Source organism: Periplaneta americana, chromosome 2 (assembly GCF_040183065.1).
Source record: "Periplaneta americana isolate PAMFEO1 chromosome 2, P.americana_PAMFEO1_priV1, whole genome shotgun sequence".
In the NCBI taxonomy this organism is placed as follows: Eukaryota; Metazoa; Arthropoda; class Insecta; order Blattodea; family Blattidae; genus Periplaneta; species Periplaneta americana.
The window spans coordinates 55,347,018-55,357,286 of record NC_091118.1 but is presented as its reverse complement, the minus strand read 5'-3'; the positions used below and the strand labels follow the sequence as shown (position 1 = coordinate 55,357,286).

The following is a 10,269-nucleotide window of genomic DNA, read 5'->3' as shown; positions in this document are numbered from 1 at the left end:
GAACTGATTAAGGCTACGGCATTGTTTACTTGAATGTAAAAAGTAAAATATTGCAGGCCATGCTTTTAGGCCTACAAGTCCCAATTCTTTTATTGTTATACTGCCAGCAGCGCCACAAAAGAGGACTGCGGAAATAACAGACATCGCATAATCCTTCTCGTAACTTTAACAACTGAAAAGCGTTCCTATTTCTTTGGCGATAGAACTAACTAGAAAGTTCTGCTTGTCTTTCATCAGTGTCTTTCTTATCAGGGACTTTCCTTCTCTCCTTTCACGCTAGAAAAACAATCTGGCTCCCGAAAGAACTGGACAAAAAACAAAGAGGAAGAAATCTCATTTCACGATATCTTGCTACGGGATTAAACCCTGGTACCTTGAGTTTCGATCTTATCTCGTAGGCCTTCGGATTCGTTTAATTCAACCTAAACCTTGTACTCACCCCCCTCCCCTTCCTTTGAATCGCATTGGGATTGATGTGTGTGTCTACCCCTCATGATATGGAAGTGACGTAACCAGAGTTTCGTGTGCTCGCATTGGGACGTGATTGCTGTATCGGTTTGTGTGTGAATGATGTGTTTTTATCCATTTTTCGGTGAAGAATGTGAATGAAAAAGAAGTCAGGATATGGTAAGTACTTAATTCTTATTACATAATGTGTTATATTATTATCGTACTGTAAATACATTCCAAATGAAGTTGTGTTTTTACGAAGTCAAGGAAGAAAATTAAATTTTAGGTTATGGTGGACATGTAGGAGTAACTTCAGAGATTCTGTACGAATTAATACACAAACTTGCATCTTATTAAGAGTTAGATGCACAAAATATCATCGTAATTATTTACCTTGACAGCACTCTAGGTTTACCGTATTTTACTCATAGATTAGGTTAAGTATGAGTGATAGATAAGTGACATGAGGTCGAGAAATGTGAAAAGGTTAGAGTGGTTTAGATAAGGATATAAGCTGTGTAACAAAAGACAGAGGACTGTACAAGATTAGTCACAAATGTCGCTCTCTCTCTCTCTCTCTCTCTCTCTCTCTCTCTCTCTCTCTCTCTCTCTCCAGATCTAGCCGCAGTTGGTGTCGCTGAAATAAAGAAATAGCCTACCAGGAATTTTTATGTACGTAATAATATCTGTCCCACATGTCTCAGTCTTATTGCAAAGAGAATAAACATAATATTATGTCTTAGCTTTGTTATGTGAAGCTTAATTTATACATTCTTTTTTTTAATTCAACCGACAATTTAAGAAACAAGGGCAGTAAACCATGTTTTCGCTAAACTAGCGCTGAGTTTGTTCTCCATATTCCACACTTCCAGGTATCTCCTGTGTAATACCAACATAACTTTGGTGACATTACGAAAGTTTCACGCTAGTGTACACACTCGCTATGCCTTGCATAAACGAATCTGTGATAGGTTAGGTTAGGTTAGACTTGTTATGTCTTGCATGTATCTTGCATATACACTGGGCAAAGGATGGTACTAATCAGAACATTCATAATTTTAATACAGTACACAAATCAGAGGGCGGCCGGGTAGCTCAGTTGGTAGAGCAGCTGGCTACGGACTGGAAGGTCCGGGGTTCGATCCCAGGTGGTGACAGGACTTTTTCTCGTTGCCAAACTTTCAGAACGGCCCCAAGGTTTACTCAGCCTTCTATAAAATTGAGTACCGGGGTAAAAGGCGGTCAGAGCGTGGTGCCGACCACACCACCTCATTCTAGTGCCGAGGTCATGGAAAGCATGGGGCTCTACCTCCATGCCCCCCAAGTGCCTTCGTGGCATGTCACGGGGATACCTTTACCTTTACACAAATCAGAGCTCCATCTTACCTTTTGTTAGTCTCATATGTTATAAAAAAAAGAGTTTGCTATTTATGTGTTATGGACTGCACTGCCTAATTACCTTAAGGCGTGGAAAAGCAAAAATAAATTAGAACATAATTAGATACATTTTCTCCGCACTTATAGTTGCATTCTTCTGTCTGCTAATCTAACCTGGCTGTACGCTGTTAACATAAAAATACATAAAAGAATTAATAAAACATATTATTTTGCTTGATAATGCCGAATTAAGCACATTTATGGTTAAAATAAAATATAATTCAGCTGTTGAATTGTTTAAGCTTGTAAGATGAACTGTTCTACTTAATATTTTTTGGGGGGTGTAATAGCATCATCTGTACTTAATCCATTAATTTTATTATACAAAAGATTAATAAAAGTTTGTCTGACCAAAAGTATGGATTAGCCAAAAAAAATTAATTTATACATATTTTTAATGTATTAACTATTGAAGAAGTTTATAAATATAGTTTACTAACTTGCTACCGTAGAAGTCAAATAAAACATAAATCTAATCGACATGAATATCGTATTCTAAGACAAAAGTCTACTTTCCCATTAATTGAGCCTAAATGTCATACAAGTGCAGCTCTTAAACATGGTGCTAGCTAGTATCGGCCCAAGACTTTATAATAAAATTACAAACCATTTTCCAAATTTAAAATATTTTAAAATTCAAGCTTTTAAAAAAGGAAAATTTATAAAATTATTCATGATATATAATATTAACAAATGAATTTTTTTACCTTTTATTTCTGTCGACTATATTTATGAATATGTATTATATATTTCTGAATCAGTTACTTTTTTCATTTTTCAAAACTACAATGATCTAATACCTATTGAATAAAATAAATACAATGAAAACTAAATTGTTACAAGCGGTATGTTAAATATTGTGCATTACTAAGGAGGCAACAAATAATTCATCGATGGCCAATCGATTCCGTGAGACAATACAGAAATTCACCAACATTCTCAATGCATGCAGAAATATAATTTGTTCACTAGCAGGCCTATATATGAATTTTATGTTCTCATAAACTGTTGTGTCACTTTTAATGGCTTTAGAGTAACAGGTTTTAATCGCTGTAGAAACAAGATCTGGTCTTCTTGGTTACAAACGTTGACACAGGAAGCACGAAAACCCTAGACTGATGTAACTAGTCTTTCGATTTGTACTTTGATGTGTAAATCATTCTGTAAGTTACTTAGGGGCGTTTGCGTTAAGCTGGGTATACCTTATAACCAGAGTCCTGCGCTTGGTTATCTAAAGCCTCCAAGCGACCCGAAACAGTGTAGGTATTGTATGGAGTATAGATCGGAGGCACTCGACCCTACTACACAGTTCGGGAACATGCGAAAACAAAATAGAACTGGTCGCTTGGAGATCAGTGTTATAATAGAAGAATTTGGTATCCAGCACTTCATTAGGAAATAAGAAAATGTATTTTATCAACAGTAATCTCACTAGAGGTTTTGATTTATCTAGAGAAAATCAAAACTCGAGTGGGATTTAATTGACTATTACACGATTAGAAGAAAGTAGGCTATATAAAGATTAGAAGTAACAAAGTGTACAATAAAATATTAATTGGCTTACGAAAATACAACTGTCTTCAAATGTATTATTGTACCATCTCAACATTACGCTAGATGGCAGTAGTGTTTTATGATGATGTTTTCTTGTTACCGGTATCAGTTGTGCCAACTATGGAATCATCATTGAACTCTGTGGCCTGTTACTAGTCAAGAAGGCTTTGTTGATTCAGTTTCATTTTTATTAAGACAGCTGCATTCCACTTCAATTATCCGAATCCCAGTAATCAACGTCACTTGATAGATGATTTTCAATAAATCTTAATATTAAACAATCTCTGATACGTGACTATCCATAATATCATATAGCAGAAGCTATAACATAACCTAACTAATATACACAAGTGTTAGAAAAGTTTTATTTAACGACGATGACATAAAAACATAAACATGAATAATTTTAAAAGGAATAATTATTGAATGTACAATTTTCAAATTTGAATGTGGTTGGTGGTTCAATTGATGTTATATTGGACGTGTGCATAATAGAAGTGGAACTCGTTGATTTAGGCTTACATGGTGTATTCAACTTATTCAGGATTTCCGAATGAATAATTTTAAAAGGAATAATTATTGAATGTACAATTTTAAAATTTGAATGTGGTTGGTGGTTCAATTGATGTTATATTGGACGTGTGCGTAATAGAAGTGGAACTCGTTGATTTAGGCCTACATGGTGTATTCAACTTATTCAGGATTTCCGAATGGTGCTCTTCATTTATTTGTAAATCGGATTTCAGAAGATGCATAGGTATGATCAGTGATTTTGATTAATTCTTGTTCTTGAATGCCAATGCGAGTCATATTTGAAACTGCTGTGCATCGACTGGAGTGGTTTGTAATTATATATATATATATATATATATATATATATATATTTTTTTTTTTTTTTTTTTTTTTTTTTTTTTTTGACGTCCAGACCAGCGCAGTTTCAAATGTTGGCAAACAAAGAAACAAATGCTAGGGACGCGATAAATTAAACAAATGCTAGGGACGCGATAAAATTGTGCGATAAGCAGCCATGATTGGTTGAAATACGTCCTTTCGTACCGTTTTATTGGTCAAAAGTAGTATGACGTAGTAAGAGTGTAATAGTCAACAGTAATCTCACTACAGGTTTTGATTTATCTAGAGAAAATCAAAACTCGAGTGGGATTTTATTGATTATTACACGATTAGAAGAAAGTATATGAAGATTAGAAGTAACAAAGTACTCCAATATAATAAAATATTAATTGACTTACAAAAATACAACTGTCTTCAAGTGCATTATTGTACCATCTCAACATTACGCTAGATGGCAGTAGTGTGTTATGATTAGCTGTTTTCTTGTTATCAGTTGTGCCAACTATGGAATCTTCATTGAACTCTGTGGACGGTTACTAGTCAAGAAGGCTTTGTTGATTCAGTTTCATTTTTATTAAAACATTTACATTCCACTTCAATCATCCGGATCCCAGTAATCAACGTCACTTGACAGATGATTTTCAATAAATCTTAGTATTAAACAATCTCTGATACGTGACTATCCATAATATCATATAGCAGAAGCTATAACAAACATAATCTAAATAATATAAACAAGTGTTAGAAAAGTTTTAATTAGGGATGATGAAATAAACAAGAAACGTTTTAATTAACGATGATGAAATAAAAAATAAACATGAATAATTTTAAAAGAAACAATTATTGAAAGTACAATTTTCAAATTTGAATGTTTTAGTGGTTGGTGGTTCAGTTGATGTTATATTGGACGTGTGCGTAAAAGAAGTGAACTCGTTGATGTACATGGTGTATTCCTCAACTTATTCAGGATTTCCGAATGGTGCTCTTAATTTATTTGTAAATAGGGTTTCAGGGAAGATGCATAGTTATGACCAGTGACCTTTATTAATTCTTGTTCTTGAATGCCAATGAGATTCATATTTGAAAGTGCTGTGGATCCACTGGAGTGGTTTGTAATGTTCTGTTTTTTGACGTCCAGACCAGTGCAATTTGAAATGTTGGCAAACAAAGAAACAAATGCTAGGGTAGTGATAAAAATAAACAAATGCTAGGGACGTGATAACATTGTGCGATAAGCAGTCATGATTGGTTGAAAGACGTCCTTTCGTGCCGTTTTATTGGTCAAAAGTAGTGTGACGTAGTAAAAGTGTAATAGAAGAAAAAAAAAAAAAAAAAAAAAAGGAAAACATTTCCATTTGAAACAATTAAAATGTTTACAGTCATTCTTCGTAATGTGTATAAACTCGTAAAGCACGCACTAGTAATTTGTTTTATTTAAGTTTGTGCTGACATGTTTGTTAATTTTTTTAGTTGGTCATTTAACGACGCTGTTTCAACTACGAGGTTATTTAGCGTCGATGAGATTGGTGATAGCGAGATGGTATTTGGCGAGGTGGGACGGAGGATTCGCCATAGATTACCTGGCATTCACCTTACTGTTGGGGAAAATCTCGGAAAAAACCCAACTAGGTAATCAGCCCAAGCGGGGATCGAACCCGCGCTCGAGCGCAACTTCAGACCGGCAGGCAAGCGTCTTAAACGAGTGAGCCACGCCGGTAGCTCATTTGTTAATTCAAACCTTTAATTAAATCTAAAGTATCTTAATGCGTTTTACTTATTGTAAAAATCAGAGATAGACAAATTCGGGCAGCATGTAATCATGGCTACTAAACAATTTTATGTGGTGCCTGAATTGTTTATTGAGTTCAATTTTTTTAAGACTTCGATTTCTCTTATGCCACTACGACTAATGCCGTTGCTAACGAGAAAGACAGCCTACGACGCGATGTCACATTCTTAGTCATAACATGGCCGACATTGAAAAATTTATACAGAGTGTAAGGGGTATAAGTGCTGTCCTTTGCACAGTCATCGGGGACTGTCTACAGGATAAAAAAATGTTCATACAACATAGGATCAAAACTTGATAGTTTTCCCAGAAAAAAAAAAATATTTTATTCGCGTTATACTGCTTATATCGTTAGTAAAATTACGAAAACAATTACATCAGTAGGTATATCTAGCAAAGAGTTAATATTACTTTAAATAAATATTTGTGTATTCTATTACGTTTTCGTGAAATTAAATAAAAATGCATGCTTAAATTTGTTAATATTCGGGCGCGAGGGACGTGGCAACGTTCAGCAGGCAGTACTCTGCACAGACGGAAGTACATGTCACCTGAGTTCAAGCTCCCTGTCCATAGCTCTACAGCCGAGCGTATAACAGTTCAGTACAGGGTATTCAATAAACAACTTACAATTTCATTTACAGTTTAGGAATATCAATGTTATTAATTTATGGAGAAAGTCGTCGTAATTCAAGTGATACAAGAAGGCTGTATCGTCAACGTTTTCCTCAAAGAAGGTTACCTAATCGGCAAATTTTGTAACAGTTTCTTAACGATTTTTATAAGCTAGGAGTCTCTTACCCCGTTTCGAAAGTCACACAACTAGAAATTTGTTTAAAAATGATACTACTTTACGGAAACATGAGAGATTAAAATTTTGCATTAGAAAAAAGTTCGTGCCACCGGCGTATCTCTGTCGGCTAAGGCGCTTGTCTGCCGATCCGGAGTTGCGTTCTGGCGCGGGTTCGATTCCCGCTTGGGCTGATTATCTGGTTGGGTTTTTTTCGAGGTTTTCCCCAACCGTAAGGCAAATTTCAGGTAATCTATGGCGAATCCTCGGCCTCATCTCGCCAAATACGATCTCGCTATCACCAATCCCATCGACGCTAAATAACCTCGTACTTGATACAGAGTCATTTAATAACAAAGCAAAAAAAAAAAAACTTCGTGTGTTTTTATTCAGAAAACATTATTGTTTTTTTTAGACATATAATAAACAATGGAGCAATATTGTTACATAAAATGTAAATTTACCATAATGTTCTACTAATGAGATTGAAAGTTTGTATTTGCTGCTCGTTTTATGTAAATAACAGTATTATCATGGTCCGCTCCTACATTAGAACAGAGCATCTGTATCGGTACGTCTGTACCCACTTAAGCTGTACCGTGTACTTATAAACCCACTCCTCGTTGCAAAACGTCTAATATTGTAAACTTTAATAATTAGTTAAATATTGCAATTAGAATTTGGGGAGGCCGAGACGTAGATGGGAAGATAATATTAAAATGGATCTGAGGGAGGTGGGATATGATGATAGAGACTGGATTAATCTTGCTCAGGATAGGGACCGATGGCGGGCTTATGTGAGAGCGGCAATGAACCTCCGGGTTACTTAAAAGCCAGTAAGTAAGTAAGTAAGTAAGTAAGTTTTGCAAATTAGAAAAACAAATTAAGGACATTTTTTCTTCCTTATGACATGAATAATCATCAGTTAAAATAATGGCACTTATACCCTTATATATATATATATATATATATATATATATAATTTTAGTTCGTTATTTAACGACGCTGTATCAACTACTAGGTTATTTAGCGCCGATGAGATTGGTGATAGCGAGATGATATTTGGCGAGATGAGGCCGAGGATTCGCCATAGATTACTATGCATTTACATAACGGTTGGGAAAAACCTCGGAAAAAACCCAACCAGGTACTCAGCCAAAGCGGGGATCGAAGCAGCGCCCGAACGCAACTTCAGACCGGCAGGGAAGAGCCTTAACCGACTGAGCCACGCCGGTGGCAAATTAAACCGTTTAGCCAAGAATTTAAATTGAATAATAGCGAAAATCGTTTAAATAAATCTTGCAACGCAGCGCACGTCGCGTTTTACCAACTGACTACAGCAGAGGGGGTGAGGAGGGCAGGCCGCACTTGCTTAGAGTTATTGCAGCAGCCATGATGCTGCTAAATAGGTAGTTCATAGACATAACGATTTGCTCTGAAGCTGTGAATGTTAGAGAAAAAAACTTATTTAGATTTTTAAAATCTCTCATGATCTATTACCAGTTTAATTTTGGTGCAGAGGTTACCATCCAACCTGTATAGTACAATGTTAGATGAAGACAATAAAACAGGATTTCTTCCCCTTCTCATTGTAAAGTTCATGCATCCTTTATCTTCTGCGGTTAATCTCTACATTTTGAAGCACAGGTAATATTTTCGGTTACAATGTTATTATGTTATTAATAAGCGACCGAAATAGAAAGATGGAAAGGCTAGGATATTTATTGGAGAGAGTGTACCTTACGTAAAATGTAGGCGCATTTGTGATTTGTGTTTTGTTTTAATTATCGTCGGAGATGTCGCTGCAAGTTAACGTTGACGTGTTTATAAATATACTGCGCTGGGGTCCCGCCAGATGTCATACAAATAAAACACCACCTGCAATTTATATAGGGCGTGCGAGCGCGTTATTAAAACAAATTCGAGGAGACAGTTGTCCTGGCCTCCGGATACACGCATACGTTTATCGACGTCATGTCAGTAACACCATAGCCAGTAATACAGTTTTTGCGATTCACACAATGAATGAAAGAAAGGCACCTACTCGTACATCGATGGATTTCGAACTTACATCTAGAAAAGATTGTATTTTTTTTATAACACAAAGACTGTATCTCTGCTTTTGAAAGGTATTTAAATATGGTAACTCTTAGAGCTGTTCAAGGACACTATTTTACTCGCCCATTTGTATGGTAGCCCTACTGAATAAGACAGTCACACAGTCAGTTCATTTGAACTAACTCGCTCGGAAAGTCCATTAGGAGTTCCAGACGCGTGGACGGTATGGGCAGTTTGGGATCCAAACAGGCTCAGAAAGTCGCTCTCCCGTAAGTTATTCCTGTCCCAATTTTTTTCTTTTTAATATCCAAATTTATTGAACCCTATTTTACCGTAAGGTATATTAGGGTTATAATTAAATACATTTCAGGTACAAATAAGTACACAAATGTTACTAACGAATACATATAACTTATAACAGACAGACAATTATATCACATGCAAGTACATATGTAAGTATATAGAGTATATTACACACAGAAATATATATATGGCATAAAAGCAGACGTATTACATAAAATTACGTAGCCTACATATGACATAAAGAGACATAGTATAGTATATAAAGAAGCACATATTTAATAAAAATAAATAATAATAATACTTTATTGATTTTTTTATAAAAGAAATGTCTAGCACCCCCAGAAAGAGTAAATTACATAGTCTACTCGTACTCAGGGAGCATTCCACATAAGTTAATGTTAAGACATTTTATTGAATAACAGAGTAAAAAGTAATGGAAAAAAAGAAGAAGAAAAACACAGATATCGCAGTAATTGAACCTTACATTTTCACTGTTAACAACAGTTTTTAATAGGTTTTTTATGTATGTTGTGTTTTGTTTTGTTATGTTGTATGTTGTGTTTTGTTATGTTGTATATTGTGTTTTGTTATGTTGTATGTTGTGTTTGGTTATGTTGTATGTTGTGTTGTGTTTTGTTATGTTGTGTTGTTTTGTTATGTTGTATGTTGTATTGTTTTGTTATGTTATATGTTGTGTTGTGTTTTGCTATGTTGTACGTTTTTTTGTTATGTTGCATGTTGTGTTGTGTTTTGTTATGTTGTATGTTGTGTTGTTTTGTTATGTTGTATGTTGTATTGTTTTGTTATATGTTGTGTTGTGTTTTGCTATGTTGTACGTTTTTTTGTTATGTTGTATGTTGTGTTGTGTTTTGTTATGTTGTATGTTGTGTTGTTTTGTTATGTTGTATGTTGTATTGTTTTGTTATGTTATATGTTGTGTTGTGTTTTGCTATGTTGTACGTTTTTTTGTTATGTTGTATGTTGTGTTGTGTTTTGTTATGTTGTATGTTGTGTTGTTTTGTTATGTTGTATGTTG

General features: G+C 34.9%; 1 long non-coding RNA gene across 1 annotated transcript in view; it reads left to right on the top strand.

Annotated features, from left to right (window-relative positions):
- The first annotated feature begins 493 nt into the window (after window positions 1–493).
- The window catches only part of LOC138695266 (uncharacterized), a 302,483-nt gene continuing 292,707 nt past the window's right edge, over window positions 494–10,269 (top strand). Inside the window, exon 1 of the long non-coding RNA XR_011331107.1 lies at window positions 494–627. This is a non-coding gene — a long non-coding RNA (uncharacterized lncRNA). The remainder of the gene's footprint in view (window positions 628–10,269) is intronic.